This window comes from Odocoileus virginianus, chromosome 34, assembly GCF_023699985.2.
Source record: "Odocoileus virginianus isolate 20LAN1187 ecotype Illinois chromosome 34, Ovbor_1.2, whole genome shotgun sequence".
Classification (NCBI taxonomy): domain Eukaryota; kingdom Metazoa; phylum Chordata; class Mammalia; order Artiodactyla; family Cervidae; genus Odocoileus; species Odocoileus virginianus.
In genome coordinates, this window is record NC_069707.1 from 27845151 (window position 1) to 27872706 (window position 27556).

General features: G+C 41.0%; 1 long non-coding RNA gene and 1 pseudogene across 1 annotated transcript; both read right to left on the bottom strand.

The window, feature by feature from the left end:
- Positions 1-1192: 1192 nt before the first annotated feature.
- LOC110140312 (uncharacterized) lies at positions 1193-27506 on the bottom strand. The gene is made up of 3 exons (XR_011485633.1): positions 26863-27506; positions 25706-25773; positions 1193-2181 (listed from the first exon to the last, which is right to left on the bottom strand). It is a non-coding gene; the product is annotated as an uncharacterized lncRNA (long non-coding RNA).
- Positions 22925-24408, bottom strand: LOC110140311 (zinc finger protein 639-like; annotated as a pseudogene).
- Positions 27507-27556: the final 50 nt, after the last annotated feature.

The following is a 27556-nucleotide window of genomic DNA, read 5'->3' on the forward strand; positions in this document are numbered from 1 at the left end:
AATCTGTCAAATGTCATCTGAAGTGATAAACAGTAACACTAGTTTTAGTCGTGGGCCAGATCCACATATATATCCTCATATGATACACTGAGAAAGCATAGCATTTTGATATTTCTGCCTAGAATGCATATTCTAAATTTAGTGATGATGAAACGTCAGACAATCCCAAAATAAAGAGCACTTTACAAAGTAACAGGCCAGTCCTCTCCCAAATGTTATGTCCATGAAAGATAAGCAAAGAGAAACAGTTTCAGATCTAAGGAGTTAGAGAGAAAAACCATATAAATTAAATATAATATGTACTCTTTGACTGGCTCCTTTGTCTAGAGAAGACAATACTGGAACAACAGCCAAAATAAATGGGGATGGGTGTGGTGTCTGAGAAATAAACTGTGATGAGTATCAATGCTAATTTCCAGACTGTACTCTCACCAACTTGGGGACTACTCTTGTTAGAAATTACAAACTGAAGTATTGCACTGGCCGAAAGGTTCATTCAGGTTTAAACCCGAATGAACCTTTTGGCCAAACCAATATTAAAGGGTAACAGGAGCATAGCTGTAAACCTCAAATAGCTCAGAGGGGAAATATATGTCATACACCTATAATAGGTATTATATATGTGTGTGTGTGTATATATATATATATAGGTATTATTATATGTGGGTGTGTGTCTGTTCACATAAAGATCCAAAGATGAAGCAAATGTAAAAAGTTAACCGGAGAATCTCCATGAAGGGTATATGGGAATTCTTTCTGCTGTTTCTATAATTTTTCTAGAATATGAAATTACACCAAATAAAGAATGTTTAAATATATGTACATAGCCTTGGATGATCTCTACCTGCCATAAGCATAGAAGATATGACCAATTGTAACCTAGTTTAAGGATCCCACTCACAGCCCTGCTGTAAACCAGCACTTTGACCACGAGCGAGTCAAACAGTAACAATGCCTTCTATCTGTTGAAGTCTTTCTATGTGGAGACAGAGCACAAACCACTTTATACATGGTACACACCCTCCCAACAAAGCCATGAGGCTCAGGATGCCTCAACACCTTGCCCAGGATCACGCAGCTAAAAGAGGCAGGCTGTGAATTCAGGCCTGCCTTGTGCAAGGTTCACGCTACAACAGATCTGCTATTCTAGTTTATAAAAAGTTAAAACAGCAATAAATGCCTGTGAAACCTCTTTTGGCACTAAGATTTTATAACGCACATTTCCAGATTTCTTTTCTGGAGACTGTGATTCATTTGGTGTTGTGGTGAGGGTGCCCCAGGTGACTCTTAGACTCAGACTTGCTGGTGTCATGTGTGAGATGCCTTCGCCAGGGCTAATTTGAGATGACATCTGGACCCTCACCTGGTATTTTCTCTTGACCTGTATGTAGGTGACTGGTATCCCCCTCTTGGCCATCCTTTGCTGCATGGCACACTTCCAGAGCTAAAACATCAGAGCTGCTCTCTGTGAGGGAACCGGATCATGTCCATGACTTACGTGCAGTGACCATGCATCCTGGTCTGAGGAATGGGCCCCATTTAGCCGGCTGTCCTGGGATAGATACTGACAGCTCCCATTTTTCCTCTTCCATGGGTCTGTGGGCACAGGTCTTATGGTTGGAGCCTTCCTTCTAGGTCTGGGTGTCAGAACCCCCCACACGTAGTCTGTCTCCCGTGCACCGTTAGTCCCCATATCTAGCCAGCGGGTCTCTGACTAGACCAGGTCTCACTTTGTCCCCAAGGCTTCAAGGGACCACTAGATCAGAGGAGTCGTTTACAGTTTCACCAAACACCAGTATAGATTCTTCAGAGCTTCATATATCCTCTTAAAATCATATGCAGATATTGCTCATCAAGTCACATTTTCCAGCCCAATACTGTCCTTGCCAGGGACAGTATGTCTATATTTATATAAAACCTAAGTGCCTCATACAGAAGGCTTGTCTTCGTATCATGACCATTTGACTCTGAAATATAATTCTCTGCAGCCTTGCAACTCAGGCTGGGTTCTCAGCCCCACCTCTCTTGAGAATGACATCATCACTCACTCTCCAACTGGAAATGACTAGGGTTGCCATGACAAAACAAATAGGTTTTGCTGCCAGAAGCTTTTGTATGTGAGTATGTGTATCTTCTGTGTCGTTGACACTCAGTATTGATGAAATGGGCCCCTCCGACAGCCTGGAAATAACAGTAAAATACAGATGTCACAGGTATTGTGGCAAGTATTTTTTACACATACATCAAGACAATAGGGCTTTGAAAAGAGGTAATTATTTAAGCTTCTTAAGCACAAAGAATCCAGATGTTTAATTATAAAATGTTCCCTTCCAACTCTAGATTTAAGCTCTCCTGGGTAACTTTGAACTCTGCTAAAGAATATGATTTGCCCTTCTGTTCCTTATCCCTATTTTAATAAATCAAAATATGACAAGAACCATTTAAGTGAGCAGAGAGTCAATAATATGAATAATAACAACCATTTGTGAAGGGCTGACTGCCTGCATCAGAATCAGGGACTTAAATTGCATTATTTTGAATCCTCCCACCACCTGGAAAAGGTAAGTATCCTTATTCCTGTTTTAAAGATGAAGAAACAGGTCAGTGGCAGAGCTGAGATTTGAACTCAGGTCATCCTGACACCAAAGCCTGTGTTTCATTTACCAAACACAGTCCAAGGAAAGTTATGCAAATAAACATTACAGTTAATGCTCACTATTTGGGCTTGACATTTTAGGGATGGGTTGGAAAAGGGATGGAAAAGAATCGATTTGGGAACTAAGGCACCTACGAATGAGCCTTACCTTCCCTACCCAGGGCACCCTGAGATAACGGGTAAAGCTGGCACTTAAAATCAACAGTCCTGGGCTATAAATATTAACTTTATTCCCCATTTTGCTTCCTCCATGCTGTTCCCATGGAGACACAGCTCCTCAATTTATCTGGAATTCCAACCACCGAGAGGATGTGACTTCAAGAGCTATGAGAGGGGCCCTGTAAGATGCAGGCTCTGTGCAAAGCTTCAACCCCTGCCTGAGCCCAATCGAACCCTCTCTCTCCTCGCTCTTTCTCCCTTTCTCACTTTCTTTAGCAACTGACAGTGAGATGGACTTTGTAATGAGATACGGACTCAATAAAAGACTTCTCCGTTTCCAAACATTCTCAGGGAGAAAAAGAAACCTCTGCAGTGACCGGCCATCTGTAGGCAAGTCCACAGCCAACTTTCGGCAAAGCTATTCTCTCAGGGGTAGAAACCATCCCTAGAGCTGTAGATATTACTGATACCCTATGGGGTCTAATTACACATTCCACACCCACCCCGGGCACTGGCTTAATTAAAACATTTATGCTGCCACTTTAACACTGAGATACATTTCATACCTTCCAAACTATGGATTCTTGAAAAACAAACCTCACCTTCAGATGGTCTGATGTGCCATCAAATGCTGCCTTGTGTTTTTACCTCAAATGAGATTTCTAATTTGGCAAGTCTGGCAGTATTTTCCTGTTTCTCAAGATAGGTATTGGGGGGAAAGGGATAAAAAAATTCTGCTGTCCCTCAAAGGGTTAGTACTCAATATATGAAAAATTCTTGATAGAAGAATGAATAGCTAAGAACATTAGTACTGAAAGGCAAAACCTAATGACAATAATAAAAGCCAAATTAAATTATCTTGGAAAAATAAGAAAAAACTAAGTGTAACTCATTCCTGTCTTCATTTTTCTTTTTGGTTTCTCACTGTTGTCTTCATAAACCTACAAAGACGACTTATAAATATATAATTGAAGCTCTGACCCCTTCTTCTCCTTGCATATAAATTTCCTTAAAACTGGAAAGCAGGTGGGAATCAAAGTTTAGTCCCCATCTCATATATAAATATCTCATGAGTAAGAAACTAAAAAGTAATCATAACATCTACAAGTTGAAGGCTGGCTGTGTCTGCCACAAGTGAGGGTTTTGAGCTGTTCATCTGTATTTTTCACTGAATTCTCACAGCATTCCTTCAAGATAGACAATACCAGAACCATTTATCATTCTGCAAAAGAAAAAGCTGAGGCTCAGAAAAATTAGGGAACCTACCTAAACCACATTTGGTAAAAGCCAGAGTCAGGACTGAAACCTACGAATGTCTCATTTGAAATGTTATTTTCATCTACTCCATGCAGTCACTCATTAGCTATCCAAAGTATAAGCAATGTTATGATAAAGACTGAAAGTGTTGCTTGAAACCCTAAAACCAGGTGTAAGTTTTAAGGGTAGAGATTTGGAAGATTTTCTTTCAACACAATAAAGTGCCTGGGACAAAACAGGAGTGAAACTAAACTTAGCTCCTCTTCCCTCAGAGTAGCTTAACTTGTACTAGAAAGTTTTATGCACCTGCGTCAGCTTGAAAGTCTCCTCACTGCAGGCTGACAGACAGTTCTGTGGAAAATACTGGCACACACCATTCGTTGCCCTGCTTTCCCCTCTATCCATTCCTCCTCCTATCCCTCCCTCCGTGCCCTAATCCTATTCAAGGCCACAGAAAATGGGATTAAAGGAACACAGCCGGCCAGCAAGAAATCCTTTCTAACCTTCTTTTTAATGCTAGGCGTTTTCTGAACACAGCATATAATCTTTATTAAGCACTGGATGCCCTTGTCATGGCTCCTTCTACACTGGGATTTATCCTCTCAGGAAATGGATAACAAAAGGGCAGAAGGAGAAAGAGAGAATATAAATGGACTATGTTATTCCAGCTTTCAGCCTAGATGAAAAACAACCAAGCTTCCACGATTACATCAGGTAATACTGGCTGCTTCGAATCATGTGCTATGCAAATATGTGTAGTTTTTGAAAGACAGATCTGTACTATTCAGAGAACCCATAAGACTTTAAAATAAGCATCATTTCATTCTAGTCATTAACAGGACCCCAGGGTACCAAAGCCTGTTCAATATGGGCTCAAATATCAATATTTCTCAGCGATTCTATGAGGAAGCTTGTCACTTGAAATATGTTTTGCTTTCTGAGGGGCATTTCAAATGAAGAGTCTGTGTTTTTCCTTTGTTCCTACAACCATGTCATCATCAACTTCTCTTCTTTCTCTTCTCCCTCAGATTTTATCAAACTCCTTGATAGTAGTGTGTGGGCTTCCCTCATAGCTCAGTGGGTAAATAATCTGCCTGCAGTGCAGAAGACCTGGGTTCGATCCCTGGGTCTGGAAGATCCCCTGGAGAAGGAAATGGCAACCCACACCAGTATCCTTGCCTGGAAAATCCCACAGACAGAGGAGCCTGGTGGGCTGCAGTCCATGGGGTCACAAAGAGTAAGACAGGACTGCGTGACTAACACTAACAGACCATGCAGTTAATATTGATTGTAACTTGTACCATTGTTCTATTTTTGTATGATTTATCCCTCCATTCTTACACCTTCTCATAAATGAATATCTTGTTAAGACTTTTGGCAGGCTCACTAAAAAATCTCTTTAACTAATGTAAATGTTAAACCTTATTTCAGGGAGAAAATTTTCATGACACGTAGCACAACTCTTAAATATTTTCAGATTTCACTGCAAAAGCAGTTTTAACAAATCCAGCAAGAAAGTGAGCCTTATTATAGAGTCATTAAGATACAATCTATTTCACCTCAAAAGAAAATCCAAGCTTTTGCTCACTCAGAACTTAAAACTAAGGCTCATATATTTTAAGTGGTTTGTTCTGAACTGGCCAGGGAGCGATCTTATCAGGACATGAAAAGCCTCTTGTGTTTAATTCTCACTAGCAGATATCACTCCATCTGGGACCAGTAACTCAGATCCAAATGGGGCCAAATCAGCTCAGCAGAATGAGCTCAGAGCCGTTGCTGTCCTTAATACTGCAAGTCTGAGAGATCTCCAAGCCTAGAGTCAAACTGGCTGCAATGAGCACCCTCTAGGATGCTGTGGCCAGCGCAGGGCAGAAGCTACCCTATCCCGTCATGATTAAGAGCGCACAATCTGGAATTCTGACCCTTGTATTTGAATTCTAACTGTACCACTTGCAAGCTGTCAACTAACTCCTTTGTTCCTATATTCTCATTTGTAAATGGGCAAAAAAATATACCAACTGGGACTTTCCTGGTGGTCCAGTGACTAAGACTCTGCTCTCCCAATACAGGGGGCCTGGGTTTGATCCCTGGTCTGGGAACTAGATCCCACATGCGGCAGCTAAGTTCACCTGCCACAACTAAAGATCCCACTTGCCACAGGGCAGATGGAAGATGCTGAGTGCGTCAACTATGACCCGGCACAGTCAAACAAATTAATTAAAAAAAAAATCTCTTCATGGGAAACAAGGTAATCATATCTGAACTCGGATATTCTGGTCAGACTATACATTTCAACTCATAAGGGTTAAAAGGCCCATGAGGCATTAACACAACAAAACCAAAAACCTACTTCCTAGAGTGAACAGGACTACGTGAAATGAGATGTGGAAAGCATTTATAGTAGCACTTGACATAAATATTGGCTGTTATTATTTTTTCTGTTAATATTACTATTAGGGCTTCTCTGGTGGCTCAGTGGTGAAGAATCTGCCTGCCAACGCAGGAGATGTGAGTTCGATCCTTGGTGTGGAAAGATCCTACATGCCATGGAGCAACTAAGCCTGTGTGCCACAACTCTGGAACGTGCTCCGGAAAACCTGGGAACTGAAACTACCGCGCCCACATGCTGGTCATTGGAAGACTGCGAGCTCTGGAGCCTGTGTTCTGCAACAAGCGAAGCCACAACCAGGAGAAGCCAGAACACCGCAACAGGGTAGCCGCTGCTTGCCGCAACTAGAGAGCCCTCCAGCAGTGAAGACTCCGCACAGTCAGAAATAAACTATTTTTTTAATTACTATTATTATAAGAAAAGGAAGATTAAAGCTGCTGTGCCAGGCCTAGAGATATATATTGTCTGAATTTGTGGGGGTATTTTTCAAGATTCATTAGCTTCGGCAAAGAGCACATATTTGGTTGTTTCGCCTTGGGTTTTAAAAGAAAATATTATCTTTTAACCTTTTTGTACTGTGACACGTAATACACATGTAGAAACAGAGAAAAAATATAAATAATAGGTTAAGGAATTATGTTAAATTTAACACCCATGTAAATCTCCAAGGTCAGAGAGGATTATCATCAGAACCCCAGAAAATCTCTACATGCCCTTTCCAAAACACATATCCCTCCTTCCCCCAAAGTATCCACTATTCTTACTTGAATACAATCACTTTTTTGACTCTTTTTTTGCTTTAAACCTAAACATACCTATTGATTGTTAGGAGCTCTTACTATAGCCTATATAAGATTACTCTTGCTTATGAGTATTACAGTTGTCTTCTACTTTTCAGCTTGCATTTTCATCCTCTTAATGGTGTCTTTTGATGAACAAAATTTCTTAATTTTACTGTTGTTCAAGTTCTCAATCTAGTCCCTTATGTTTGTTTGTGTGTGTCCTATTTTAAAAACATTCCCAATTCTGAGTTCATGAAGATAGACTATATTGTAGAGGATGAAAGACCAAGACCAAGTTGCTTGCAAATGGCCATCTACTTAAGAGTCCTCACAGAGCAGAACAACCATGGGCTCTGCACACTGATTCCATCACAGGGGCCACACCCACATGAACTCATCTACACCTAATTACCTCCAAATGCCATCACTTTGTCTCTTTGGGCTTCAGCATACAATGTTCAGAGCGGGACACATTCAGTCTTACTGTGGGAATCCATCTTTGTTATCCGTCTAATATCGCTTCTGGATAACAAACCGCCCAGCACTATTTATGAAAAACTGTTCTTCAGCAACTCTTCTGCAGTATTACTGTGATCTCTGCAGAGTCGCTTCGCAGGCCACCAATGCCTCTTCAGACTGCCACCGCCATGTTATCCCATGGCCGAGTGCCCCAGAACTGGAGATACCAAGGGAAAATTTCATGCAAAGATAGGCACAATAAAGGACAAAAGTGGTAAGGATCTAAAATAAGCAGAAGAGATTAAGAAGAGGTGGCAAGAATACAAAGAAGAACTATACAAAAAAGCGCTTAGTGACCCAGATAACCATGATGGTGTGCTCACTCTCCTAGAGCCAGATATGCTAAAGTGTGAAGACAAGTGGGCCTTAGGAAGCATTGCTGCAAACAAAGTTAGTGGAGGTGATGGAATTCCAGCTGAGCTATTTCAAATCCTAAAAGATGATGCTGTGAAAGTGCTGCACTCAATATGCCAGGAAATTTGGAAAACTCAGAAGCCACAGGACTGGAAATGGTCAGTCTTCATTCCAATTCCAAATAAAGGCAATCTCAAAGAATGTTCAAATTACTATACTGTTGTACTAATTTCACAGGCTAGCAAGATTATGCTCAAAATCCTTCAAGCTAGGCCTCAGCAGTATGTGAACTGACAACTTCCAGATGTAAAATCTGGATTTAGGAAAGGAAGAGGAACCAACTATCAAATTGCCAACATCTGTTGGGTCATAGAAAAGGCAAGGGAATTCCAAAAAAATATCTACTTCTGCTTCACTGACTATGCTACAACCTTTGACTGTGTGGATTACAACAAACTGTGGAATATTCTTAAAGAGATGGGAATACCAGACCACCTTACCTGCCTCCTGAGAAACCTGTATGCAGGACAAGAAGCAACATTTAGTACTGGACATGGAACAATGGACTGGTTCCAAATTGGGAAAAGAGTATGTCAAGGCTGTATATTGTCACCCTGCTTATTTAAATTATATGTATAGTCATCATATGAAATGCTGGGCTGGATGACTCACAAGCTGGGATCAAGAATGCTGGGAGAAATATCATCAACCCCAGATATGCAGATGATACCACTTGAACGGCAGAAAGTGAAGAGAGCCTCTTGATGAAGGTGAAAGAGGACAGTGAAAAAGCTGGTTTAAAACTCAACATTCAGAAAACTAAGATCACGGCATCCAGTCCCATCACTTCATGGCAAATAGATGGGGAAACAATGGAAACAGTGACAGATTTCATTTTCTTGGGCTCCAAAACCACTATGGATGGTGACTGCAGCCACAAAATGAAGACACCTTCTCCTTGGAAGAAAAGCTACGACAAACCTAGACAGTATATTGAAAAGCAGAGATATCACTTTGCCAACAAAGGTCCATATAGTCAAAGCTATGGTTTTTCCAGTAGTCCTGTATGGATGTCAGAGCTGGACCATAAAGAAGGCTGAGCACCAAAGAATTGATGCTTTTGAACTGTGGTGCTGCAGAAGACTCCTGAGAGTCCCTTGGACAGCAAGAGATCAAACCAGTCAATCCTAAAGGAAGTCAACCATGAATATTCATTGGAAGGACTGATGACGAAGCTTCAATATTTTGGCTACCTGTTGCAAAGAACTGACTCATTGGAAAAGACTCTGATGCTGGGAAAGATTGAGGGCAGGAGGGGAAGGGGGCTACAGAGGATGAGAGGTTTGGATGGCATTCTGACTCAGTGGACATGAGTTTGAGCAAACTCAGAGAGATCGTAAGGGATAGGGAAGCTTGATGTGCTCAGTTCATGGAGTCGCGGAGAGTTGGAGACAAGTTAAGGACTGAACAAAGCACAACTGCAATATCAACTTCAGCAATGAATCAAATGTCCATTTTGTCTCTTGGTCTGGTTTTTCACTTCTCTATCATGTCCCATAGTCAATTTGTCTATCCTTGGGCCCAATCCGCATGGTTATGATATTCAGGGAGAGCAAGTCCTCTTTTGTTCTTCACCAAGTAGGAAGACTTTTGCATTTCTGAAGCAACTGCAGAACCGATTTCATTTTTTAAATCTGTGGGAATTTTGTTTGGGTTTGCATTGAATCTGGAGATGAATTTTGGGAGAACTGGTGTATAATATCAAGATCTCTGATCCACAAAAATGAGATATATACTTCCTTCACTGAAGTCTCTTTAATAATTTCTCCCAACAATATTTTAGATTTTTCTAATTAGAGGTCTTGTACATTTTCTTTAGAGTTATTTTTAGGTATTTTATTTTCTTGGTATTATAACTGGTTTCTTCTTAAAATCTTCTAATCATTAGTTGCTTGTAAATAACTTTACAAATGATTTTTTAAAAATGTACCTTGTATCAGCAATCTAACTCTTACTCATTTACTAAATCTACAATGTCAAATAGAAGCAGAATTATACATCATTCTTTATCACCACCCTTATTAAGTACCATTAATTCATGATAAAAAAAAACTTCAATAAACTTAGTATGAGAGAATTTCCTTTATATGATGGCCTATTTTCAAAAATATATATAGCAAACATTATTAAGTGTCAAATGTTGAAAGCATAGGCTCTGAGGCCAGGAAAAAGCAAAGGATGCTTCCTACTCTGCTTCTATTTGACTTTGTATCAGAGAGCCTAGCCAGTGTATGTGATAAGAAAAAGAACAAGAATATATAATACTGAAAAGAATAAGTAAAACTCATTCTTCAGATTATTTGATTGTATAGAAAAAAATTCAAGTTAATTTAGTCAACTAGTAAGAGGTTAGTGAGATTGCTGATACAAGGTAAATTTTTTAAAAATAATTTGTAAAGCCATTTACAAGCAAATAATTAGAAAATAAAATTTTAAGAAGAAACAAGTTGTAATACCAAGAACTAGCAAACGTCTAAAAATAACTCTAAAGAAAGAATTATAAAGCAAAAAATGCCTAACAAGTCTAACCAACAGCCCTGCTATAGCTCCAAATCTCCAGCAGGTGGAGGCAGTGAGCCACCAAAAAGATTTTAGCCTACGATTTCCTGCTGCCTTCCAAAACCTATTACCAGTTTGAACTGAGCAGAGAAGTTGGCCTATTTAGCTATTTTATCCCTATTCACTTGTTTAACTTCTAGCATTACCAGGCAGAAATAATTTTCACTAAGGCAGCGCTGCATAACGGCTGCTGCTTCCCTGGTTGGATCTCACTGGGTTTCAATATTCGGTACACTCAATCCATGTCAATATAAAAGTACCTTAAGGGGGCTCTTCTGCTTTGGAATAATGAGATTAGGATTCATATAAACCGACTGAATTCACATCTGTTGACTCATTCGAGTATGAAAGTGTGTTGCTACACAGTCTGCTCAGCCTGCCCTAACAACATGACATCGGCTAGATGGCTTAATCAACAGATTTATTTTCTAACAGTTCCGGAAGCTGGAAAGTTTAAGATCAAGGTGTCTGGTATTCGGTTCCTGGGAGAGCTCTCTTTGTCACTTGCAGACAGACACCCGTTCCTGCATCCTCCCACAGCAAAGCAGAATGTTCTCCAGTGTCTAAGGACACCACTCCCACCACAAGCCTCATTCTCATCACCTCATCTAACCTCATCCTCAAGTACCATCACGTTGAGGGTTAAAGCTTCAACATGGGAATTTGAAGGGGACACAAACATTTAGTCCACCGACATGCTGTGCTAAGTTGCTTTAGTTGTGTCCAACTCTTTGCCAACCCTATGGGCCATAGCCCGCCAGGCTCCTCTGTCCATGGGGTTCTCCAGCCAAGAACACTGGAGTGGGTTGCCATACCCTTCTCCAGGGGATCTGCCCTGGAAGGATTGAACCAGAGTCTTTTACATTTTCTGCACTGGCAGGTGGGTTATTTACCACTAACGCCATCTGGAAAGCCCCTTAGTCCGTGACAACTAACTGAAAAAGATGTATAGTGGGTCTCAAGAAGGAGCTGGTGAAAGTTCTCAGCACAAATGAATAGAATTGACACATTTCTGGTCAAGTCTGGATTCTTTTCTTCACTGATCCTCTCCTGTGAATCTGAGCCTATTTTTGTCCTGTTCCATCTGTCCCAAAACTGGAGGACTCCTTTATGAAGGCCCTTATTATCAAAATCTATCTTCTTGCTGCTTACTTTTGAAATCCTTTTCAAAACAGAATTTTAATCACACAAAGACTAAATGGGTTTATTTGGTCCACTAAACTCTGAAAAACCCAAGCCACCTGCTTTTCTTACTGTTCTGGGACAATAACTTTTCACACTTTTTAAAAAATTTTACTTATCTATTTTAGTTGAAGTATAGTGATTTACTGGAGAAGAAAATGGCAACCCACTCCAGTATTCCTGCCAGGATCATCTCATGGACAGGGAGATGGGCAGGCTATCAGTCCATGGGGTTGCAGAGAGTTGGACATGAATAACAGCGTAGTGATTTACAATATTGTGTTAGTTTCAGGTATATAGCAAAGCAGTTGGGTTATATGTATTTTTTCAGGTATTTTCCATTATAGGCTATTACAAGATAATGAATATAGTTTCCTGTGCTATACAGTAAACCCTTGTTGTTCACCTATTTTATGTAGTGTGTATCTAATTCCATACTTAGTTTTTCCCTCCCCACCTCCACTACCCATTGGAAAATAAACTTAGTTACCAATGTCTGTTTTTAAGTAAATTAATTTGTATATTTTAGATTCCATATACAAGTGATATATTTGTCTGACATACTTCACTTAGTATGATATTCTTTAGATCCTTGTTTCTGCAAATGACAGTACTTCTTTTTTTATAGCTAATATTCCATTGAAAAAAAATCTGTAAAAATTTATTGTTCCAGAACACTAATAAAAGTAGATGGCTTGGATTTTGCAGAGTTTCATGGACTAAACACACCCACTTAGTCATCGTGTGATTAAAATTATGTTTTAAAAAGGATGTGTGAGAGTAGGCAGAAGGAAGATAGATTTTGAAAATAAGGGACTTCATAAAGGAGTATTTCAGTTTTGGGAATGATCGAACAGGACAAAAGATGCAAGAGACATGGATTCAATCCCTGGGTCGGGAAGATCCCCTGGAGTAGGAAATGGCAACCTACTCTAGTATTCTCGCCTGGAAATTCCATGGACAGGGGAACCTGGCTGACTGAGTCCATGGGATTGCAAAGAGCTGGACATGATTGAGCATGTACACACTCATCTCGTTTACCCATTCACTTAAAAAAATTGTTTATTTGATTGTGCTGGGTTTTAGTTGTGGCATGTGGGATCTAGATCTCTGACCAGGGATTGAACCCAGGTCTCCTACATTGGGAACACGGAGTCTTAGCCACTGGACCACAGGGAAGTCCCTATTTATTCACTGTTGATGGACAGTTCAGTTGCCTCTGTGTCTCAGCTATTTGAAAACAGTGCTGCTCTTAACACTGGGGTGTATGTATCTTTTTGAATTAGAGTTTGTCTTTTCTGGCTATATGGCCAGGAGTGGGATTGCTGGATCACATGGTAGTTTTATTTTTAAGGAACCTCCATATTGTTCTCCATAGTGACTACACCAATTTACCTTCCCACCAACAGTAATAGGATGGTTCCCTTTTCTCCACACCCGCTCCAGCATTTATTATTTGTACATATTTTGATGATAGCCATTCTGACCCACATGAGGTGATACCTTGTTGTAGTTTTGATTTGTATTTCCCTAATAACTAGGGATGTTGAGCATCTTTGTGCCTGTTGACCATTTGCATGTCTTTGGAGAAATATCTGTTTAGATCTTTTGCCCATTTTTTGGCTGACTTGTCTTCGTTATTGAGTTGTCTGAGCTGTTTGTATATATTGGTTAATCCCTTGTCATTTACATCATTTGCAAGTATTTTCTCCCATTCCAGACTGTCTTTTCAGTCAACAATGCCCACTTTCACCACTTCTTTTCAACATAGAATGGAAGTCTTAGCCACAACAATCAAACAAAGAGAAGTTAAAAGGTATTCAGATTGGAATGGAAGAGGTAAATGTCATTAAATACAGATAACATAATGTCGTCATGTACAGATGAAATAATATCTATGTAGAAAACCTTAAAGACTCTACACAAAATTTTAGAATAAATGAATTCAGCAAGGTGGCAGGATACAAAATATACAGTGATCTGTTGCATTTCTTTACACTAGAAATGAAGTATCAGAGAAAGTTAAAAAAAAAAAATCCCATTTAAGATGGCATTAGAAATAACACCTCAGAATAAACCTAACCAAGGAGATGAAAGACCTATATGCTAAGAACTATAAAACATTGATAAAGGAAATGGAAGACAATTCAATAAAATGAAAACATATCCCATGCTCTTGGATTGGAAAGCATGAAAGTGAAAGTTGCTCAGTTGTGTCTGACTCTTTGTGACCCCATGGACAATACAATACAGTCCATGGAATTCTCCAGGCCAGAATACTGGAGTGGGTAGCCATTCCCTTCTGCAGGAGACCTTCCCAACCCAGGGACTGAACCCAGGTCTCCCACATTGCAGGCAGATTCTTTACAAGCTGAGCCAGCAGGGAAGCCTTGGATTGGAAGTATATTGCTAAAAAGGCCATGTTACCAAAGCAATCTACGGATTTAATGCAATCCCTATCAAATTACCCATGACATTTTTTCATAGAACTAGAACCCTAAAATGTATATGGAACCATGAAGGACTCAAAATTGCCAAAGCAATCCTGAAGATAAACAAAGCTGGAGGCATAACTCTCCCAGACATCAGGCAATACTACAAAGACTCACAGGTCAACGGGACAGAAGAGAGCCCAGAAAGAAACCCTCATCCCCCAGTCAATTAATCTTCAACAAATGAGGCAGAATACACAAAAAAGAAAAGTCTCTTCAGCATTGGGAAAGCTGGACAGGTTGATGTAAGTGAATGAAATTAGAATACTCCCTAACACCACAGACAAAAAATAAACTCAAAATGGTTTAAAGACCATGTTAAAGACATGATGCCACAAGACTTCTAGAACATAAACAAAACATCCTGACATAAACCACAGCAGTGTTTTCTTAGATCAGTCTCCCAAAGCAAAAGAAACAAAAGCAAAAATAAATGGGACCTGCTGCTGCTGCTAAGTCACTTCAGTAGTGTCCAACTCTGTGCAACCCCATAGACAGCAGCCCACCAGGCTCCCCCGTCCCTGGGATTCTCCAGGCAAGAACACTGGAGTGGGTTGCCATTTCCCTCTCCAGTGAAAGTGAAAAGGGAAAGTGAAGTCGCTCAGTCGTGTCTGACTCTTCGCGACCCCATGGACTGTAGCCCACCAGGCTCCTCCATCCATGGGATTTTCCAGGCAAGAATACTGGAGTGGGATGCCATTGCCTCCTCCAACTGGGACCTAATCAAGCTTAAAAGCTATTGCACAGCAAAGGAAACCGTGAATCAAGAGACAACCTATGAAGTGGGAGAAAATCTTTATAGCTTTTGCTAAAGCTAATTTAAGTTTCTCATTGGACCTTAAAGTCCATACAATTATACTCACTGGTCATGACTCACTCTTATTGTTGACCCATGAAAAGGAGTCGTTTCTGGAAAGAAGCTGTTCTTTCTGGCCCTGCCTCTTTTCTCTGCCCTTACCCTATTCTTTCTGTGTATTTCAATCATTCTCCTCTTCCCCTCTGAAAAGTAAATCCTTTCTGGATGGTAACAATCTTTTCCTGATTGTGCCCTACTGGGAAATCTGCTACCTCTTTTATTCCCTACAGATTCTCTAAAATTAGCCAGGCAGAACATGTAAAGAAATGAAATTAGATCATTCCTTAACTCCATACACAAAAATATGCTCAAAATGTATTAAAGATCTAAATGTTAGACTAGACACTATAAAACTCTTAGAGGAAGACATAGGCAGAACAGTAACATAAATCATAGCAACATCTTTTTCAATCCCAGAATAATGGAAATAAAAGCGAAAATAAATGGGACCTACTTAAACTCAAAAGCTTTTGCACAGCAAAGGAAACAATAAACAAAATGAAAGGACAACCTACAGATGGGGGAAAAATATTCGCAAATGATGTGACTGATAAGGGATCAGTCTCCAAAATGTACAGCTGATACTTGTGTGCTGTGCTTAGTCGCTCAGTCATGTCCAACTCTTTGTGACCGCATGGACTGTAGCCCACGAGGCTCCTCCATACACGGGGCTTCTCCAGGCAAGAATACTGGAGTGGGTTGCCATGTCCTCCTCCAGGGGATCTTCCTAACCCAGGGATCAATCCCAAGTCTCCTGCATTGCATGCAATTCTTTACCATATGAGCAACCATGGAAGCTTCAGTTCAGTTCAGTCACTCAGTCGTGTCTGACTCTTTGTGACCCCATGGACTGCAGCACGCCAGGTTTCCCTGTCCATCACCAACTCCCGGAGCTTATTCAAACTCACGTCCATCGAGTCAGTGATGCCATCCAACCGTCTCATCCTCTGTCATCTGCTTCTCCTCCCACCTTCAATCTTTCCCAGCATCAGGATCTTTTCCAATGAGTCAGTTCTTTCCATCAGGTGGCCAAAGTATTGGAGCTTCAGCTTCAGTCCTTTCAATGAATATTCAGGACTGATCTTTAGGATGGACTGGTTTGATCTCCTTGCAGTCAGGGGACTCTCAAGAGTCTTCTCCAACACCACAGTTCAAAAGCATCAATTCTTTGGTGATCAACTTTTTTTATAGTCCAATTCTTATATCCATAGATGACTACTAGAAAAACCATAGCTTTGACCAGACAGATCTTTGTCGGCAAAGTAAACTTTGCCAGGGAAGTTTAATAGCATCAAAATAAACAATCCACTCAAGAAATGGTCAGAAGACCAGAATAGACATTTCTCTAAAGAGGACATACAGATGGCTAATAGGCATATGAAAGATGTTGAACATCACTAGTTATTAGATGCAAATAAAAACTACAATGAGATGTTACCTCACATGGGTCAGAATGGTTATCATTTAAAAAATCCACAGACAACAAATGCTGGAGAGGGTGTGGAGAGAAGGGAACCCTTCCGCACTGTTGGTGTGAATGTAAGTTGGAATAGCATGGAAGTTCCTTAAAAAACTAAAAATAGACCCTAAATATGAAATATATTCTATTTTGATGTGAAATAGATCCTAAATATAAATAGAAAACTAAGTATGACCCTGCAATCTCACTCCTGGGCATATATCCAGAGAATAACATGGCCCAGAAAGATACCTGCACCCCAGTGTTCATTGCAACACTGTTCACAGTAGCCAAGACGTGGGAACAAACTAGCCATTGAGAGAGGAATGGATCAAGAAGCTGGGGTACACATATACAATGGACTGTTACTCAGCCATTACAAAGAATGAAATAAGGCCATTTGAAGCAACATGGATGGGCCTAGAGAGTGTCATACTGAGTGCCGTCAGACAGAGGAGAAATATAGCATCCCTTATATGTTGAATCTAAAAGGAAATGATATGAATGACCTCACAAAACAGAAAGACTCACAGACTTAGAAAAGGAACCACAAGTTGTCACTGGGAAGGGACAGTTAAGGACTTGGGAAAGGTCATGTACACACTGCCCTATTTAAGATGGATAAGCAAAGTTCCATTGTATAGCACATAAAACTCTGCTCAGTGTTAAGTGCCAGCCTGGATGGGAGGGGGGTCTGTAGGAGAACGGACACATGTGTATGTATGGCTGAGTCCCTTTGCCGTTCACCTGAAACTAGCACAACATTGTTAACGGGCTGTACCCCAATACAAAATGCTTTTGGTGTTAATAAAAAGAAATTAAAAAAAAATTCAGCCAGGCAGGGAGACTCTCCACCTGGGAAGGAAAGGCAGGTTTCCTGGAAGGCACATGGCTTTGTTTCACCTCCTCCTAAGGCGGGGTCTCTGTGGGATCATCAGTGCACTTCCCTGCGGATGCCTGAGACTTGATTCACCTACAGACCACGAGCCAGTTCTTTAAACCTTTGTTGTCATTTTAACCAAACACTTAAAAGTAGTCACTTTTTCAGCTACTTCCACAATTTATAATAGTGGTCATGGTGGTGACAGTGGCATAGTAAACATACTGAGTTATTCTGTGCCAAACAGGATACTGTTTCACATGTATTATTTCATTTGTATGTATGTTTGAATTCAGAACTTTAGGGGTTTAGCAAGGTAATAAATTGCATATATTATATAGCACGGAACACAATTAGTAGGGTCTGTTAACTTGTAATCAAATACATGTATATACCTGCAGTGAAATGTATGAATATGGTAAATTACATAAAAGCTATACAAGTTGCCCCCAAACATTCCAGATTAGGTTTGTCTGCCAATAAATTCAGATTAGGTAGAGTTTTAGTACCAAAAGATTTAGAGAGAATTCTGGAACTACAGATAAGAAACTGTGAACCTTCTAAACATTTCAGAACTTGTGCGCTCAGTCTCTTAGGTCCTGTTGGACACTGTGTGACACCGTGAACTGCAGCCACCAGATTCCTCTCTCCATGGGATTCTCCAGGCAAGAATACTGGAGTGGGTTGCCATTTCCTCCTCCAAGGGCTCTTAAAAAAACCACAAAATATTAGTACTTCCAGATCATTACTAATCAAGGATTTTTTTCCCCTCCCACATCTGTATCGAGTTATTTAGCACTATTTATTTAAACACTTCTCTCATTTAATCTTGGTGACTGTTAATCAATTGATCATATATGTATAGGTCCATTTATGGATTGTACTATTCCATTTATTTACATATCCTGACACCAATGTCAACACTATAATTACTGTGGTTTGCCATGAGACCTGAAATCAGGTAAGATAAGCCCACATTTGTTTTTGTCTTGAGTCTTCCAGGTTCACTGCATTTTCATACAAATGTTATAATCAACTTGACTTTCCACAATTAATATTCCACAAAAAATTGGCTATTTGTAGACAATATGATACACCTGGACCCCGTAGACAATCATTGATCAAACTAACTCAGTAGCAGAATATAAAGTGAACATGTGGAAGTCATTAGCCTTCTTATAAACAAACAGTAACTAGACATGACAGAACATCCTAGTAACAAAATATTACAAATAATATTTAATTAGAAATAAATTTATATGAGGAAAACTTTAAACAAAATTAAGTTTGGTAAAATGTTATCTCTCATATTTGGATCAGATATCACCACATCATAAAAATGTCAGTTCTCCCTAGTTTATTGATAGATTTCACTCAGTTCCTCACCTCCAATTCTAGCTTTTTTGTGAAGACAGACAAGTTGATACATGCTACTCCATATGAAGTTAACAGAAATACTAAGAAAATTTATGAGGACTAGCCCTCACATATGAAAAATAAACTGTAAAGTCTGTAACTAAAACCGTGGTTAACAGCCCATGAAACTCCAATACATTGGCCACCTGATGCGAAGAGCTGACTCATTTGAAAAGACCCTGATGCTGGGAAAGATTGAGGGCAGGAGGAGAAGGGGACAACAGAGGATGAGATGGTTGGATGGCATCGCCGACTCAATGGACATGGGTTTAGATGGACTACGGGAGATGGTGATGGACAGGGAGGCCTGGTGTGCTGCGGTTCATGGGGTCACAAAGAGTCAGACAGGACTAAGCAAATGAACTGAATAGCCCATGAATATACAAGCCCGTGGAACACAAAACAAAAAATCTAGAAGTTGATCCAAGCTCATACGAAATCTTTAAAGTGGTATTTCAGGTCACTGAGAGCAAGAAGGAATTTCAATAAATGATGCTACAACTGGCTGGTTGTTTGGAAAAAGTTATATATGGTGTGAAGCATAAAATCGAAGACTGAATTCCCAATGGACCAGTGATTTGAATATAATAAAAGAAGAAATCACACAAGGACTGGAGGAAAACCCGAGTGAATTCATCCTTATCTTGAGTGAGAAGAAAGACTTCAACTATGACTGAAAGTCCAGAAGTAGCAAAACAAAAATGGACACATTTGACTGTATATTTTCAGGGCAAAAATACCATAAAGCAAGTCAAAGTCAGGCTGACACAAGTTGCAAAATATATCATAGTTAAAGGTCAATATGTTTGTCTATCTTAAAAACTTGAGTGAAGGGGAAAAGGCATGAATAAAGTATATGAAGAGACAACTCATCCAAAAATAAGGCAATGACTCTTACCCATGTCAAAGAGTGTTTGACTTTGCTTGTAAGAAATTACATTGAGATACTATTCCTTGCTTATCGAATTGGAAAAAGTATAACATACTCTTTGGGCAAAGCTTTGGGGAAATGGGCACTCTTACATTGCCTGTGGCTTTTCAAATTTGTACAATTCTCTTAAAGGGCATTTTGGTGATATTTAGTAAAACTACAATTGCATTTACTTTTTGACCCAGCATTTACCTTTTTTCCTCTGGCTTCAGTGGTTTTTGTTGAGAAGTCAGCTGTTATTTGTGTAATTGTTTACCTTTAGGTAGTGTATTTTTCTCTGGTTGCTTTCAAGATTTCCCTTTATTTTTAACAGTCTGGATTATGATGTGTCTGTGTGGGTTTTTGTTTATAGTTATTGAATCTTTTTGTGTATCTGAGTCTCTTTGATCTGTGGGCTGATTATTTTATCAATTCTGAAGAATGCAATACTTATTTTGCTCCCTTTTTCTGTTTACTGTAATTTCTATTGACTTGTCAAGTTTACGGATTCCTTCCTTAGCTGTGTTCAGTCTACTGATAAGTCTATCGAAGTATTCTTCATCTCTGAGACCATTTTTTATTTCTAGCCTTTTTCTTTGGCTCTTTGTTATAGTTTCCATGTCTCTGCTAAAATTCACCATTTACTCATACTGTGCACCTAGCCAACTAGGCTCATTAACATATTTATTGGGTTTTTTTTTTTTTTTTGGAAGAGTCCCTAACTGGTAATTTCAACAGCTCTGTCATAACTGACAAACATTCAATTTTATTAACATTTTGTTTCTTGACAAAGCCATGCTTCCTTGCATGCCTCGTAATTTTGGTGGAATGCAGTATATAATGTTTAAAAATTGAAGCGGCTGAAATAAATTTTATGTTCAGCAAGGGGCAGATCTTTTTTTCCATCAGGATGTTAGCCATGAAGTTTGAGTGCAACTAATCTGTAGTTGAGCTGGGGCTGGGCTCTATGGTTAGATTCAGCTCACCACAGATTAAATTATTTGAAAATGGAAGTATTAGCTGCTCAGTCGTGTGCAAATCTTTGTGACCCCCATGGACTATAGGCCACCAGGCTCTTCTGTCCATGGAATTCTCTAGGCAAGACTACTAGGAGTGGGTTGCCATGCCCACCTCCAGGGGATCTTCCCTATCCAGGGATTGAAACCCTTGCCTCCTGCATTGCAGGCAGACTCTTTACCAAGTTATTCAAGGGTTGCCTCAAAATATTGTCTTTGATATACTTGGAAACTGTATGCCTGAAGAGCGTATTTTCTCTCTCCTGCTCTCCCTCTGCAGCAGGCCCCATGTTCTACTTCGGGGTTGGGGGTCCTCTCACACAGTTGCTTTTCCCCCAGCTGAAAACTATGAAAAGCTGCACAAGGCCGAAAGTGCCTGTGGATTTGTTATCCTCCGGCTTGGCCCACAGATGTGTGCCTCAGCTGGTGTATCCTTCAGCTCTCCTGCTTTGCCCCCAGTCTCTCACAAGCACTCCATGAAAGTCTACAGAAGAGAGTTCTGTCTCCCAAGCCCCGTGTCAGGGGCTCCCCTGGTGGCTCAGTGGTACAGAGTCCACCTACCAATGCAGGAGACAAGGGTTCGATTCCTGGTCCAGGAAGATCCCACATGCCATGGCGCAACTACGCTGTGTGCCGCAACTATTGAGCCCGTGCTCTAGAGCCTGGGAGCTGCACCCACTGAGCCCACACACCCTAACCCTGTGCTCCACAACAAGGGAAGCCGCTGCCAGGATAAGCTGCCGCACCGCAATGAAGAGTAGCCTCTGCTTGCCGCACCTAGAGAAAAGCCCGAGCAACAGTGAAGACCCAGCACAGCCAAAAATAAGCAGGTAAAAAATTTTTTTTAAAGGGGCCACGTCAGCTAAATTTCACTGCAAGCTCAGTTGCTGTCTCCTTACCTGCATCTGTGGAAGCTTCCTCTTCCCTGCACTGTCCTGTTCACAGCCACGTCAAAGATGAAGTCAGTTGTCACCACCTCTCTTCTAGGAGGTGCTTTTACTTTTTGGATTCAATAGGTTTGCAACCTTAGCTCTGGCAGGCTCTAAATATTTTGTAGTTTATGCAGCTTCTCATTGGTAGGATGGGAGCAGTGTGTTTTTATTAATAGTTTTTTGTTCTTTTTAATATGCTTACTGGTGCATTTTAAATTACATCTATGCCATTCATTGTATTTCTATTGGCCAGAGCTATTCTATTTATGGGCTTCCCTGGTGGCTCAGTGGTAAAGAATCCGCCTGCAATGCAGGAGACACAGGTTCAACCCCTGGGTCAGGAAGATCCCTGGGAGAAGGAAATGGCAACCTACTCCAGTATTCTTGCCTGGAAAATCCCATAGACCGAGGAGCCTGGTGGGCTACAGTCCATGGGGTTGCGAAGAGTATGACATGACTGAGTGACTAAAACAACACTCTATCTATATGAGTGAGCTGCAGATGGCCTACCCCTTTAGATCTCATTTCTAATGCAAAAGGACATCTTCTTATATAACCCATTTAGGTTTTTTGGTACTACAGAACTTGATGTAGAAAAGATGAGAGAATCTGCCATTTCTTAATGACTCTCATTTAAGCAGCAATTTGACTAAAGGCAAAAAAATGGCCTCTGCAGAATCTATTACGCTAGATTTTAGCAGTCTTTTCACATATTCAGAGAAAAGCTGTAGGCTTATTCCAAGAACACGAGTATAGAAATAGATCTACCAGATCTAAAATACTTTAAAAGTCAATGATCTGGAATTTTCTTTATCAACATCTTTCCTATTGCTTATAAACTAGTCATTCTGTCATTCTAAAAAGGCATGCATTCATAAGTTATTTATCAAGTGTTTTGAGTAACACACAGTTTGCACATCAAAAAGGTATGCGAAAAGCACACAGCAGGTATGCAGTCCACTTGCCCTGCTGGCTCACATGTTAATAGAGGAAACCCAAAAGGCTATAACTTTTTTTTCCTCCAAAAAAGTCTAATTAATTATTTCACATCAACATTATGGAAGTTAAAGAGAACAATCAAGTTGTTTCATGGACTGGAAGGTGACTTATTAATTCCCTTTCATTTCCAAACTTCATCAGTCACTACGTTTGTGAGGTAAATCAGTCAAATACTTGAAATCTAGATGAATTTTAAGATCTTCAATCTGTCCTGTTGAATATTCACAGTATTGACATAAATAAATCCCTTAAGAAAAATGTGAATTTAAATGTTTGCAATAGTCTAGCATACTTGAGAAGCCTTTCCCACAGTCATCACAAACATGGGGAAAAACTTTACTGTGTTCAGTAGCAACATGTCTGTTAACATTTGTATGAAGTCTACTCCAAAACCCACATACTTGACAAAGAAGTTTTTACATTTGTCAAATGTGATTTTGCTGAAGAGGCTATACTGTCCACAATCTCTACTGTTATACTTATCACTTAACTCTATTAATTTACATGCATGCTGATTTCCCACATGGCTATGCAAGTCTTCTGGATCACTCATTTCATGTTCACAGAACTGACACAAATACTGTTCACCACGGCTGCTCCTGGAAATGTAGGTAGAGTTCACTGCTTGAGGAGAACTGTATGTCATATTGCTCACACCAATAGAGGTGATCACTAAAATGGGTGTCTGCAATGTGCTGGCTGAAGTTCTCAAAAATTACTGTCTTATCATCACAATATTTATAAATGTAGGATCCTCTTCATGCAGTTTGGCATGTTCAATCAGAAGCATGCTGGTAGAGAAACTCTTTGCATACTCGACACACGTTTGAACCAGAACACCTGTGCTTCAAGATCATACACCTGCTTTAAATCAGAATAATATTTTCTGTTGAACTCACAAAGTTCACATTTATAGAGGCCACTGTTGCTAGCTCTCAGTAAAGGCCATTTCTGCTGAGCAGTCACATTCAAAGCTTGGCTCTTGTCAACAATTCTGCAAAGTTTTGCTGGTAGCTCTTCATCAGCCACCAGCTGATGGACTTGGAGACTCTCAGAGGAATGGTTTGCTGCCTCTACATCCCAGTCTTCAGAAATTGCATGCACTTCTGCGGCAATTGGAACATCTTCAGCAGTGTGAACTTTTACGGGGCTCTCTTCTTGGGTTCGCTGGTGGACTGATTCAGGGGAGTCACAGTCTTTCATCACAAATTTCAATATCAGCAGATTTTTCTGTAGGAAAGGCAGTTTGGTCTAGAATTTTAAGTACAGGACTGGGAACCAGGTAGTTTTAATTTCTGTTTCTGGCCTAGATTCCACCTGTAAATTTTGGCAATTCATTCGACGTCTCTGTATATCAAAGATTTTGTTGTCAAAATATTTTAAGTCTGGTTGTCTCACAGAACAAACACTGTAACAATGATCAGAAAAAATTCCATTCAATCCATCTGCAATTTTGCTTATTCCAGAGGAATCTAAATAACGAGAAGGATGTAAAGTCTTCCTTTTCCTTTTTTTTAGGATATTCGTTCATATTTTTTTAATTTGGTGTAATTCTTAATACTGGAGTGAGGAGAATTACAGGGAAGTTTTCATGGATGGTGAAATATGCCAGTCCCCAGGGCCGCCTGGCCAGGCCAGGCGCAGCTGCGAGGCAGTGGCCAAGACGCCCGAGCGAGGGCGGAGAGGCGGCACTGTTCAGGTTGGCGTTCCACTGGGCCTTATAATACAGTATTTTAAAGAACATCAAGTTTCTTTTTTAGAACTTCTAGCATTTTCCAGCTAGGAAGAATTCAAGTCCTAAACAAATGCAAGGTAATAAAACAGACATCATACTGACTGAAAAAGGTTGGTCTCAGAGAAAAAGAAAGCAGACTGTTCAAATCGTGTATGCACACATGTTTATGGAATCATGCTTATTGGGTACCTCAGGTAGGCTGGTCCATAAGACTTGATTTAAAGGTGGGGGTGGGGGAGACTGGGCTTCCCAGGTGGCACTAGTGGTAAAGAACCCACCTGCCAATGAAGGAGACATAAGAGACATGGATTCAATCCCTGGGTCAGGAAGATCCCCTGGAGGAGGGCATGGCAACCCACTCCAGTATTCCTGCCTGGAGAATGCCATGGACAGAGGAGCCTGGTAGGCTACAGTCTATAGGGTCACAAAGAGACATGACTGAGCAACTTAGCATGCACACATGTGGGGAGGAGTTACACATCTATATTACAGCTAGTTGGTGCTGCAGGACACTGCTTTTTAAAAATATTTTTATTTATTTTTTGGCTGTGCCAGGTCTTAGTTGCAGCATGTGAACTCTTAGCTGCGGCATGTGGGATCTAGTTCCCTGACCAGGAAGCAAACCCAGGGACCCTGCATTGGGAATGTGGAGTCTCAGCCACTGGACCACCAGGGAAGTCTCACACAGGCCACTGCTTTTTAAAATATTTTTTTCGCCAGTGGCTTGGGATGAGGAAAGTGGGTGAGATACTGGAGATGGACACAAAGATGCGCACCTAGCGTGAGTAGTAAGATACGATCAGTTGAAGGAAAAGGTGGCAAACAAGGAAAAGCCACTGTTGGAAGAGGGCAAAGGAGCAGAAAAAGCTTTTTGGAAAGAAAGCAAAGAGACACTAAGAGTTAAAAACGGCAAGGAGAGATAGATATATTTTGGTAAAAACGTAGGGATGAGCTAGTGGATATAGCTGTATGTATGTTGGGCTACACCCCATAGCTCTGCAAGTTTTGTAGTTGCCTAGCCTTGAGACTGAAAAAGAACCCAGAGATAGCGACAGAGACATCAATGGCTTAATAGATAGGAGGTCTTACTTACCTCAAGCAGGTCCTGGAGAATCCACATGCAGCAGACTGTGGGCAAGACATGGGAGCAGTCTTTGCTACCTGGAGGGAAAAGAAGGCTACTATTTACACAGAGAATTGACATCAGGTTGGCTCATCAGCTACCAGGGAAACCAGCAGCTGAGGCATGTCCCTCATCGCCCCTTGGGTTAATGCCCATCACAAGAGTAGGTATTGCCCTTTAATAAATTAGCAGGTGGAGCCCTTCTGGCTTAAGGGGCAAGCACGTTTATGAGAACAGGGCACAAGTGGAGTAGGGACTGGTTAAGCAGGGGGCTCAAAGAGCAAGAGAACAGCCATCTTGTGTGGCCCGATCATACACTCCTTCCCTACCTACCCTGAATAACCCTTACAGTCATGGGGTCCTACGGGGGTTCTGATGACACACAGCTGTTCTAGACTCCAAACACTGGTGTTTTTTTTGCATTGCCTGAGGACTCAGGCAGGCCTTTTGTAATATCTTCCACCTGTTGTAACGCATTGCAGACGACACAGGAACAATGGATGTTATCATGCTCTATCACTGCTTTGCCCCCTTCTGCAGCTCAAGTCAGAAGCCCAAAGTACTCTATTTTACTATTGCCACAGGTCCCCAGCCAAGCCCTCCTGGGTAACTGAACAAGTCCGATTCACAAACCTGCTCGTAAATCCACGTCCCTGAAGCCTGTGTCTGTAATTGTTTAGGGGTGATGCGTTGGGTGTATGCTTGTCTTTTGTAGCTAACCCAGGTCCTTGTATTTTGTCTATATGAAGCCTACCCCTTACAACGAGATGAACCATGAGGATGGGGCTGCTACTTTTTTAGCTGGAAAAAGACTGAGGTTAACAGAATATCAATATAATGGAAGAGAAAGCTAGCTCTCCCAGTAGACACTTGTCACAGGTCCCCACATGCTAGTGGACGGCCACCTTGGCATCACCCCCGCAGCTTTCTGTTCCCCGTCCTGACGTCCTTATTTCCTGGTGCCTTGGCGTTCCCCAGGAGTTTCCTCAGTCTCTCGGCTGGCTTGGCAATTGTTGGGCTGCACCCCTCAAGCCCACAAGCCTTGTAGTTGCCCAACCTCAAGTCTGAAGAAAGAGCTCAGAGACAGTGACCCAGACATAAATGGCTTCATAGGTTGGGAGTCTCACCCATCTGAAGCAAGGTCCTGGAGTGACAGAAGACCATGTGTGGCGGAGAGTAAGCAGGACACAGCCGCCATCTTTGCCACAGCTGGTGCGGGGGAGGGGCCTACCCTTTCTAGGGGCAGTGACGTCAGCGATTGGCTCATCAGCGACCAGGGAAACCAGCAACTGAGGCACTTCCCTCCTTGCTCCTTGGGTTAAAGAGCATCAGGAGAGGTTTTCCTTTAATAAACTAGCAGGTGGAGCCATTCTGGCCTAAGAGGCATGGGGCCAGCACATTCATGTGAGTAGGGTATATAGGTAAAGCAGGGGCTCAGAGTACAACGGAACAGCCATCTTGAGTGGTCTGACTATAAAGTATATAACTAAGGTCCCTGCACTTCAGGCTGTCCCTGCCCCGAGAGTGGAGGGTTTTGATGACTTCTAAGACTCAAGAGTTAGAGAGGAGATGGCAGGTAGTCAGATTCCAGTTCAGTCTTTCCACCAGAGACAGCTTCAGCTAATCTTTCCTCTCTGCCTCAAACTACCTAGGTGCACATACAACTGCCTCCGCAAATACTAATCTCTCTCCATTATCCAGATTCGCCATATTTCTCCTATGAGCATGACTTTTATCCTATCTGTGAAATAATGTGCTCAGTCACTCAGTCATGTCTGACTCTTTGAGATCCCGTGGACTGTAGCCGCTTGGCTCCTCAGT